The following is a 12,349-nucleotide window of genomic DNA, read 5'->3' as shown; positions in this document are numbered from 1 at the left end:
GAGGGAAGTGGCTCGGGAATGAGTAACTAGGAGAGTGAGTGGCAGGAAGTATGTGACTGCTGTGAGCTGGGCTAAGCAGGAGGCCTGAAGTCACCTCTGCAGTATGCAGAGAGATGCAGAAAGAGTAATCTGCATAACACAGATCGGAGCAGTATCTAGTATTCTGCGCTTCAGTTTTGATGTGTAATTTTTCAAGCCCTGAGAAGTCAGCACCTCTTTTCTTGAGGCTCATTCTCAGTCGGCCTAGCCCACGCATGCGATTTGGCAGCTACCGGCAGGGGCTTCGCTGAGATGTGCATCGCTTTAACGACTACACGGCTACACGTCAGCACCTTAGCTACAGCCGTTTGCATTGCTTAAAGCCAACTGAGGGATAAAGACAAAGCTCGGTCAGCTCTGCACATATCAATACGGGGAAATAGGGCCAGGTTCAGTCAAAATGGAGACAATTGCTCTTCTTTCAAGGAGAGTCTTCCGAGTGGTCCTCCACCGAAGTCCAGTGGTTTAAATATGAGTATATAGCAGAGTCACCCAGAGGGATAAAATATGGACTCCAGACCCAGAATATTTTATTTCACAAGGTTAGGCGAAGTCTGAGGTTTTGAATGGGTAACAAGTTCCAAGGTGACACAAGGCTGCCTGGTCCAGGGACCGCACTTTGAAAACTGTTTTAGGCAATGGTCCGAAACCCGGACTTCATAAGCTAGCTCCCTGAGGAGGCATCAAACAACGTCCACATCCAAGCTCTTCCCAGCCCTAGTAAATCAGAACCATTAGGAATGGGTCACAGGTGTTATCCTATCTTTTTTTATTTTCAAAGTTGATTCTAATATGCTGCTATGAGAAAAGCTGATGCCAAGCAGAAGCAAAAAGGGTGAAGTCTGAAGAAGATGCTTTGATTCAAAACCTGCTCTTCTGTGCATTTTGAGATACATATTTTAAAATTTAGGAACAATTAAAATATTTCAAGCTGGGCGTGGTGGCATACCCCTGTAACCCCAGTACTTGGGAGGCTGAGGCAGGAGGATCCTTGCAAGTTGAGGCCAGCCTGGGCTACAAAGTGAGCTCAACACCAGCCTGAACTGCACAGGGAGACCCTGTCTCAAAAAGGCAAAAACAACAACAACAAAAAAAACTATTTCAAAAGGCATTACATGTGAGTATATATCAACAGCAGAGGTTTTTCTTTGGATAAGCCCCTATTGTTCATTCCAGACAACGTAGCTACTATAAAAAGACAATTTTCAGACCATAGATCCTTATTTGAGAGTAAATCCATGTGGACTCCCAGCAAGCAGTGTGGGTTTTGCAAAAAAAACACATGGCAACAGGTGTGTTCACATGCATACAAGTGATGTGTACATTGAAGAGAAGTTGTATTTTTGGAGGGCAGGATTGGCCTGACAACTTTTTTATAGAAAGAAATGATTTAATATGCAAAGACTTGTAGAAACAACAAAAAACTTCATCAGTCCTGGGTAATGCTAGAAAGATGGAGCTACCTGAATTCTTAAGTGCATCATCCTATTAATTTTTGAAAGAGTAGTCTAATAAAAACTGATATACATGGAAATGTTTGTTATTGTGATCAGATAGACAGTGTAATTTAATCATTGCATTTGAATACAAAACCAAAACCTTTTTGCAAATCAGAAAATTGTTATGCTGTCTTGGGGACTGAATGTTAATTGGCTTGAGAAGAACTAGTAATACAATGTAAAGGTGATAATAGAAAAAAAAAAAAAAGTGGGCTGGCTTATTTCAATTCATCCTTGTCCTAAGATGTAGGAACCTACTTCATGGTTCCAAACTAAAGACAGGAATTTACCAGGACCCTCTTATTGCTGGAGCTTAAACTCCAACTGTTGTCTCTCCTACCAAAAGCTCTGCTCAGCTTCTCTGCTTCTTAACTGCCTCTTTTTTAAATTGGCAAATGCTTCCAAGGGAAAAAGAAGCAGCCAAAACCATTGGGTTTCTCTCTTTGGGTTTCCTCCTTTTCTTGGATTTTGGCTCTGTAATCCTTCATTGCTTTGAATGCACTCAAACAGATTTTTGTTTTTAATTTATATCCAGCTTTTCTCAATAAGATGGTTGATCTGAATTATCTAGACCACTGTGGTTGAGGGAAAAACTGTTGATAGCCTGCCCAGATTTTCTTGGCAATAACTTCCATCTACACTGACCTGACGGGTAGCTCCATCATGTCCTAGACTGATGTACGACAAAAGCTTCCCTCCAAAATATTAGGTTCTAAGGGCTGGGATGTAACTCAGAGGTAGAAGATGTACTTAGTGTACATGATACCCAGGGTTTAATTCCCAACACCAAAAAGAAAAACAAAAAACCCCTCCAACTCCAAAAAAACCAAAAAACACAGGTCCTAATCTCTGGACCTGATTTTAAATGTTACCTTATAAGGGAAAAAAGACCTCCTTAAAGTGAGGAGGTTACTTTGGATTATCTAGATATGCCCTCGGTGGCATCACAAGTGTCCTTACAAGAGAGGAGCAGGTGGAGATTTGGCACACACGTACAGGACAGACACAAATCATATGTGAGGAGAGACATAAAGACTGAAGTGATGCAAAGCAAAGGATACTACTGACAGTCACCAGAAACTGGAAAAAGATGGATTCTCCCTTAGATTTTCTGAAGGAAGTACAGTCCAGCTGATACCTTTATTTCAGCCCCTGATCTTTGAACTCTTCACCCCGAGAACCACGAAAAGATACATTTCTGTTGTTTTAAGCCACGAAGATTATGATATTTTGTTACAGCAGCCACAGCGAGCTAATGCTTAAGGAAGTTCTGGCAGTCAAAGCCATTTTTATTCCCTTTCCCTCTCTAGTTTAATTATACATCAAAGACTTGGAAGATTCAAAGCCTTGAGTCCTTACCTTCCAGAAAGAACCTACTAAGGTATGTGACTCTGACCCAAGCAGACAACTAAACTAAGGGTCAGTGAAAATCTGGGAGAGAAACAGGTTAATTTTTATTGAAGACTTGTGACAATAAGGTAATATTTAAAGAACATTTTCTGCCTTCTAACTTTTTTCATTTTGTATTTTTATTAGGAATTCTTTTTCTTTCTTCCAATTGCTTCCATTTATTTTAATAAATGAGTCCTGTAAAATAGTCCAGGAGCATGTTACTACTGTCACCCTGTGTCTGTTCATACCGTATTTGTCATGGGTTTGCAGAAATATATGACTTCAAAGGTCCAGGAGTGACAGTGACAGTGAGACCTCTGTGTTTTGTGATCACCGTAAAGCTCCCAAGGACATGGTCCGACTTCCAGTGAAAGAAGGGCAGCTGACTGTAGCTGAAAGGATCTGTTTTCAGTACAGGTTTTGTAAAAATCTGGACACAGTAATTCTGTTCGGGATGCTAGCATCAGAATGATCCAATCTGGAGGAAAAGGACTACCCCAATTCTCAGACTACCGTGTGGTGGAGGAGGTAGATGAGAATTAAGAGAACAGCATTTACAATCTGTGAAAGGATGTAGCATTTTCAGGGAAGCCCACAAGAGGGCAGTGTTATAGAAGGCTATAGGAAGGCGTGATTTCTATACAATTAAAATATGAGACTGAGTGTACTCTTGAGTACATGTCCAAAGCCCCAAACTAAGAAAAATGCCATGCTCAGCCTCACAAAACCCAGATTCTTATGCATTTTACTTATCACTTACTCACCTGGTAGCATACAGAAAACACCACAGAAGCTGTAGGCGATGCAATCGTAATCTTGTATAGACAGACTCGCTCCCTCCCTCCCTCCGTCTCCCACTTTGGGATGCCAAGGGAAGTGGTCACGTAGATGAAGGCTTGCACAGGGGAGTCCCAGCAACTTTTTCTCCTGCTCTTGAGGTGAAAAAAAAAAAAAGATGGAGACCCCATCTCAAAGAAACAAAGAATCAGGTAACAAGGCAGGAATTGACAGTTCTACAAAGTCAAGAACAGAAGAGCCAGGATCTCCTAACAAACAGCAAACAAGGGCCAACCAAAAAAGTGAAAAGCAAAATGTAGAGGACTCAGTCATCAGAGAAAGATTAAAGACATGAGTATTTAAACAGCTTGTGGGGCAATTGACAGCCACACACTCTGTTGTGGGCTGATGTCAACTGGTACACTTTGGAGGGGCAGATTTGTCCATATCTATTAAACTTTTATGTATATATAAAGGCATTCATCACCCAATGATGGGACATATTCTGAGAAATGTGTCATTAGGTGATTTTATTGTTGTGCATACAATAGAGTTCACTTTGATCAAATTAAGACAGCTACAGCTTCACTGGGAAACCTACAGCAATCTCATGTGACTATCATACACAGGACCAATCAAAGATTAAAATGTCAGTTGTAGTACATGACTGTTAATTCAACAAATCTACTTTTGATATAAGGGAAAGAAACTTCCAACCCAAAAGATATGTGGGACAAGTTCATGTTCTCTAAAATCAAATAATGGATTTTAGGAACAACAGAGGTTAAGAGCAGAATATATTTACTGAGGGGAAGAAAGCTTCTGTCCAAGAGAGAAAGATGGATCTGAGTGGGTTGCCAAGGAATTTATCTTTTTAAGGATTTTTATAGAGCAAAACCACAAGGTGAGGCAGGTCCAAGGTGGGAAACATGGGAACTCAAAAGGTGGGCATGAGGTGGGACGAAACTGTGGTCAACCAATAAGATTACAAGTAAAATTGCTGAGGTAAAATTGATTAAATCGGGATCAAATGGGGAAGCAAGTCACTAGCAAGCCCACATGAATATAGAATAGGGGCTTTTCCTGTAGGGGGTTGAGGGTTAGTGACTCTTTTTGACCTTTTCAAGGTGAGTGATACCTATTTAGAATATCAATCCCTGATGTCCATCTCTAGGGAGGTATGTGGGTGCATTTGTTGAGTCTTTTGTCTTGAGATCTGGTGCACATCTGCAAGGTATCTTGTTTTCCATGTGGCTCTCTCAAGGGCCTTGCCCTGTCTGACTGCCTATAATATTTCTATCTAATTCAGCTGCCTACAACACTTTTAGGGACGTGTCCTTCAAAAATACCCACAGAATCTCCAAGACCCAACTTTAGGGATTTGTTTTGAAAATGTTGCTAAATAATCAAAGGTCCAACAGTCCTTTCCGTTCTACATGGGTGATCTTCCCATAGGTTCCTACAGGTGCTGCTGGGAATCCATCCCTTTGCATCATTAATTTTCATCATTAATTTTCCTCGATTTTAGAGAACACAAACTCGTACCAGATACCTTTCAGGTTGGGAGTTTCTTTCCCCTATATCATTATCAGTATAATATCTAGTGCAGAATTTGAGCATCGCAAGGATCTCTTTCCCACTCTTTTGTTTTTAATTTTCATCAGTCGAGGTTTGCAGTACATAACGATTGCACTCCTTTTGGGGAGTTGGCACATGCACAAGACACATCTCTTTTTTTGTTGTTTTTTCTTCCGGTACCGGGAGTCAAACTCACGACCTTGTGCCTGCCAGGCGGGCGCCGTGCTGCTGAGCTAAATCCCCAGCCCCGCAAGACACATCTTAATTCTTTTTTTCTCTTCCCCTCTCCTCCCTCTCCATCTCTTTAATAACTGCACCCATTTCCTTCCCTGCTAAACGTTTAGTAACTGTGAATCTCATCTCCATTTCTATAATTTTGTTATTTTAAGATGCTATTGCAATGGAATATATAGAGTTACAGTGTGTACCCTTTTAGGACTGCCCCCTTTCCCTCAGTCAGCATAATTCTCTGCTGATTCATTAGTTTCAAGTGTTTTTGCAAATACTTATAGCATTGTATGCTAAAGTCTCTGCAGATAATTCCAATACCTGTGGCATCTTGTGTTGGTGTCTGTTGATACCTTGTGTAGAGTCCATCTGTGATTCCCCTTTGGCAGAGGAATGGTGGTGAAACCCCAGGTTCCCCAGCAGCCTCCCCAACACCTTGAGGGAAGAGGGCTACATTTTCTGTAGTTCAGAAGTTAATTCTTGCTTACTTTCAGGAACCTATTCTTATGTTCCCTGTGGTGGCAGGCTTTGTAAAGAACAGTCTTCATTTGGCATGGTTCCTATATTTACTAATTTAAGCTACCATGGTTTCATTAAACACCAGTGGTCCCTCTAGTAGCATAGCTCAAACTATAACTGGAGTGTACCCCCAAAAGTGCATGTGTTGGAAACTGGATACTCAGTGCAACAGTGTTGAAAGGTAAAATTTTTAAGAAGCGATCAGGTTGTGAGGACTCTGCCCTCATGAATGGATTAATGTTGTTATTTTTTTTTTAACACTTTTTTTTTTTTGTTTTGTTTTTGGTTTTGGTTTTTCTCCGGTACCGGGAACCGCTAATGTTGTTATTGAAGGGGTGAGTTCGTTATGGGAAAAGTGTACTTATTATAAAATCAAGTTTTGCCCTCTCTTCCTTTCTAGTTCTTTCTCACCCTCTGTTGCCCTTCTGCCTTATGCCATGGGCTGACCCAGCAAGAATGCTCTTCCCAGATACAAGCATCTTGACCTTGGACTTTCCAGCTTCTAGAACTGTAAGAAATAAATTTATTTTCTTTTTAAATAACTCAATCTTGGTTATTCTGTTATAGCACCACATAACAGACTAAGACACATGATATATTAACCATGAGAAACTGCATAAATTACAAACTTTACTGCTAGCTCCTGAGTCCACAAATCACTATGTCAATAATAGTGACAGTCACTGTCATGATTAGTGACAGTCATGTCACTTTTTTCAAAATCTGTCCCTGATTGGTCACTGTATATCTGTTATTTGGGTTGGTCATGAACAGCCAAGCACAAAATTATGTTGTCTTCTTATCTCCCAGTAATAACCCATGTGACATTTAACAAAAATAGAGAAATAAAAAAGGCAGTCGATCAACAAAGACATGACATGAAATGACCACAAAGAAATGGAAAATGGCAATTCTGGCAGTAAGGTTAGAATCACACAAACAATTGTAGAAGAAATCACGAATTATGGACATGTTGATGCTACCACCATTGGATGGACCGTCCTCGGCCAGAGGAGGGTATTGCAGGGGAACTTGTCAACAAAAGTGAGAGAAGTCCTTGTGACCAAGGTGTCCCAGGGGAACTGCTGCTGGCAGGAAACTCTTGGAACTATTTCATAACAAGAACAGTGAAACATATAACAGTTAGACTCAGATCTGCATTTAGAAAGGAGTATGACAGTTAGTCAAGGCATAGGAAAGATACCTGTTTCTCATGGTAAGTTCTACCTCCAGGAGAAGACTACAAGCACTACTCAAAGTACTCTTTGTTTGCTTGCTTGTTTGTCTTGAGACAGGATCTTGTTATGCAGGCCAGGTGGCTTCAAACTTGGTCTCCTCCTGATGCAGCCTCCCACCTGCTAGGATTACCAGTGTGTGCCATGGCGCTTGGCTTCAGAGTACTCTTTATAATTATTTTTACAGATGTAAGACACTTCAGTTCCCAGTATTGCTAATGCTCTAAATGATAGGAAGTAAAGTCTTAGCAGTAAGAGCCCTCATGTTTTGACAAACATTGCTACAGTTAGGAAACACTCATAACCTTACCACTGGCCGTTAACATCACTTTACACAGTGTCAGCTTGTGTAGTCACCATTGCGTTCTACACTACTGTGCAAAGCAGGGACTGCCTGGAAAAAAACCAAGAGAGGCATGTTTCCTTTCTTTTCCCTATCCCTGCCTGCCCTCTGCTGGAGGTGACAGAGATTAGTGAAATTGTCCCAAGACTGTCAAACTAGATTTGGGTGGTTCCCAGCCTTTACTTTCCTCTGTTCTGCCCCATCCCTCGTACCCGCCTCCCCAGAGGGATGCAGAGCATCCCTGTCCGAAGCAAGGATGCTCCAGCTCTCACCCAGGTCAGTTGTTAGCTCCACATCCTGTAACTAAATTCTCAGAACTGAATTCTGGGCTCCTAGTGTAACCTGTGACAACCTTATCATTGGAAGGGACATTGGAAGTTACTTAGTCCAACTGCTGGCTAATGTTCACTTTCACTGCAAAACTAAAATGGTTTCTACTTTATCAATGTGAGCTCAGAGATCAAATATTTAAATCTAAATAGGATTTTTGACTACGTCAAATTGCACTTGACATTTTTTTTCATTGGTTCCCTTGCTGCAATTGTCCTAGCTGGCTGGACAATTAGTTTCAGAAATGTTCAGTTTTAATAGCAACATAAAGATGTTTCTTGTGACTTATACAAAGAGCTACAAGCATGGCAGTCATGGCTCCAGATACCACCTTAATCTCCTCTCCCATCCCACTTTTACACCCACCCTCGCAGTTTACATTGCCAAATAATGCACTACAATTCTTTAATTAGTCATATACATAGGGTAGGTTCACAGGAAATGCTTAATAATCTTTAAGTGTGTGAATAAACTAATATACCATCATGTAACACAAAGACAGGTTGATATGGCAAGGGTCACATGAGATTGTATTGCTTTGTGACATGGAAGCAGTCTTAGTTTGTATAAGGACATTCTGATGTTCACACAGAGACTATGGCACCTAAAAATGCACTTAGGAGGAAGCCCCATTATTAACTCCCTTGTACTTCATTTCCTTAATGGAAGCAAGCAAGGCTCTTATGCAGTGATGACTCTAGGAGTAGGGATGCAGGCAGATTGTGTATCTGTAAATTTAAAGTAGGCTGTCACGACCTCCTTTTTCTCTAAAGGAGGGAAGACATTGTAGAGCATTTAAGAATATGAACTTTTAAGATTCTTTTATCTGCTGATCTCATATTTTTGCTGTTAAAAGAATATGTAGATTTATGTGCTATAAATATATTTCATTTATTTATGTAAAATATACAGTCATATTACAACAGCAAAGGTTATAAGTTTAAAGGATAAAGGTAGAAGCTATTGTAAATCTCAGATTTTGAATTATATATTTTTTTCAGATTCCAGGATTTTTCAGGTTCCTGTAATAAATTTGAACAAATACAAAAAGAATAAGATAAATAGTGCAAGCTGTCAGCAGTTCACATGTAATTTAATATGCGATGTGGCATGTTATTACACAGGTTTTTCCTCACAAGAATACCACAGATATTGCTGGCTACACGGAAAGTTATTATCACACCCATCTTATATGTAGAGAAATGAAGACAGATGGAGAAATGAAAGAAATGCCTGATTTTACACTAGATCTAACAATAGAACAGTGGCACCATTGATTTATTTTATTTCATTTTAGTAGTAATTTTTTTTTGCTTGCCTATTCCTTAAAATAGTTTTGAAGAGCTATGTGCCTTCTCACATATTTTTATGTTAACATTTGATATCTTTCTTCCTCTATTTAAATAGTATCAAAGTGTATAATCATATTATAAATATTGATATTTTTAACAAAATCTGTTACATTACTCTTTTCAAGGTATTCAATATAATCTAAATACCAGAACAATTTTAGACACACTGTTATTAACTTTAAAAATATATAAGCTATATATATATATATATGTGCAACCTAGTTTCTAATATTAGCAAATTTTACATTGTTCCTATTTCTCCTTGAATTTGTATTTCCATTTTACTTTACCTATAGAATTCTGTCATGTCCTTTATATTTTGAAGGTTTTTAAAGTTAATTATTATATCATACCTTTTTCAACAAAAATACACATGTTGAAACTTAAAATATGTTTCCAATATCAATAAATCTGTGGTAAAATTTTCCTCTGGATTAAGTTATCTCTATTCTTAGTAGACAACTGAATATAACATAAGGGCATTATTAAATCTGGTAAAATTAAGCGTAATAAGTAAAACTATTTGTTATGAGATGGTTAGAACACTTTCCCTTTTTAAATAGTTCATATGTCAGCAGATAAATATTACTTATTGCTACAATGTGACAATTTGGTGAATCTTGACAACAAACAAGAAATTATTGGCTATTTTGAGGATATGACTTGTAAATTTGTACTAATGACTACTTGTAGTAGAACCTATAACCTATTCTCATTAAGCTAACATACACTGAAAAAACACATTGTAGGACAAAGGCATAGAGAGTGGTTGACTAATAAGAGCAAACAGGAAGCATAACCAGGTGAGAAAATAAATATGCTGTAGCTTTTCTAGAATCAAATATGTTTGTAAAAGTTAATTACAGCCCAGTGTGGTAAGATATGGTAATCCCAGCACTTAGGAGGTTGAAGTCGGAAGATCATCATATGAGTTTAAGGCCAGCCTGCCTGAACTGCATAGAAAGGCCTTGTCGCAAAAAACCAAAAAGTAAAAAATAAAAATAAAAAAGAAAGTTAATTACACATTTTCTTTTCGAGTCTTACTAAATGTCCAAGAAAATATAAAGCATTAACTCACTTCTAATATACGCTTTTGACACTTAAAAAATGTAATATTTATTGGTGGGAATGACTGTGGAAGTATTTGTGTCTTTTTTCTTTAACTCACAACTAAGACCCAAACTGGTGCTTTGATCTAGCAATCTTCTCTGTAGACACCTACATCCGGGGACAGGTCCCATTACAAGATCTTGGACTAGAGGACTGCTTTTATTTGTGAAGTGGGGCAAAGGTGACTGGCATGGACTTGGGAGAAGCTGGGTACAATGCCTTGATGAAGTGTGGGTTTTCAGTCAGATCAGATCAGATTTAAGCATAAGTAGATAGAGAAGTTGAGGCCCTACAAGGTGATCCCCTTTAAAACCATCCAAGACTGCATGCCATTTAGAAATTTCCCATACCAAACCTACCTAGAAAGCAACAGAGAAGTAGAGCCTTCTGAGTCACACAGTATGTATTAAGGTCACTTAGATATTTTTTTTTTGGAAGCCTAGGTACATGGATAGTACCTACCTGGGAAGTTCACTGGACTTGTCTGGAGAGTCACCGTGTGACAGCTGCCTTCCTCGGAGGACCCCCACATTTCAGACTGGATGCTGAGCCAGTGGCTGTAGGACCCAGGCAAAGAAAATTTCACTGAAGGCTACTTGGCGCCTTTACTACCCTTCCATCTTTGAGGGAATGTTTATTCCCATAAGGAAAGTAATGAAAGTGACAGAGTAGGGAGTTAGTAGCTAGACATGAGCTGGAACTGGGAGAACTGGCAGCTATGCCCAGGCAGGAAATCCTGCAAAAGAGATCAAGGTCTAAATCTCCTAAGCTTGTGGTCCCCGAATTTCCTGAGAAGTGTACATCAAGCTCCCTCTGAAATTCCCTCTTCCACCTAATCTTACATCTTTAAGTCTCACATAGCAACACTTTGTTGACTCAAGGTAACCCTACCTAACCCAATCAGGCCTCTTTTTCATGCATTTGCCTTGTGGTTTTGACCTTCTGATGGGTTTAGCTGCCATGTATGTTCTGACTAGCACATATAAATTTAAAAACTCCCCCTCTCAAAGTGAGGGTGGAGACTTACAGTTGATTGCAAAATGCCCAATTGGTCACACTCCCTGACCACGCCTCAAAGGCTAAAACCACAAAAAGAAGCCCACCCTACTCCTCACGTCAGCTACCTCCTTTCGGCTCTACTCCCTTGGATCTCTCCCAAGGGTACTATCCCCTCCAATAAAACTACCTGGCTTGTTACTTTATCAAGTGCTTGTCAAAACCAGCACGCTGCAGGGCGTGGTGGCCCACGCCTGTAATCCCAGCACTGAGGAGGCTGAGTAGGAGGATCACTGTGAGTTCGAGACCAGCCTGGGCCACAAAGTGAATTTAAGCCCAGCCTGAAGTGCAGAGTGAAACCTTGTCTTAAAAAGACACAAACAACAACAAAAAAACCCATCGTGCTGTTTTTCTAAAGTATTTCATAAACATATATCACAACCTAGAACATCATAATTGGTGATGAATACTTTTAAGGCACTAGAGAACATCTTATTATGTAACAACCTTAGCTCACTATAAAAGTTGCCACAAATTTATAATATATTTACAGATTTGTAAAACAATTCAATCTAGTAGCACAAATGAACAAAAATGACATCTGTTCCTTGAGGTTTGGAAATGGAAAAGATGGATGTGTGGCTGATACACTCGTGAATAAGAAGTGAAGCTATTTCAGAAAAGGGCTTTAATTTTTTAAGATGTTCACTTCACCTACACATTCACCTTCATATATCTCAGTCTATACTATTTCTATATGCTGCACTAAAACACACATTTATTACTAAAGTATCTGACTAGGCTGGCTCAATAAGTAATTTAATAAATAATTTTATTAAATTTATCTTTATAAAATTAATATATACATATATGTTCAAAGGTTACATTTTTCATATTTACTTGTTCTTGTAATAATGTTCAATGGACCCTTATTAACATCTAGCAGTTGAG

The sequence above is a fragment of the Chinchilla lanigera genome, unplaced genomic scaffold, assembly GCF_000276665.1.
Source record: "Chinchilla lanigera isolate Chin_1 unplaced genomic scaffold, ChiLan1.0 scaffold00048, whole genome shotgun sequence".
In the NCBI taxonomy this organism is placed as follows: Eukaryota; Metazoa; Chordata; class Mammalia; order Rodentia; family Chinchillidae; genus Chinchilla; species Chinchilla lanigera.
The sequence above is the reverse complement of the archived record's forward strand: the minus strand, read 5'-3'. Positions refer to the sequence as shown.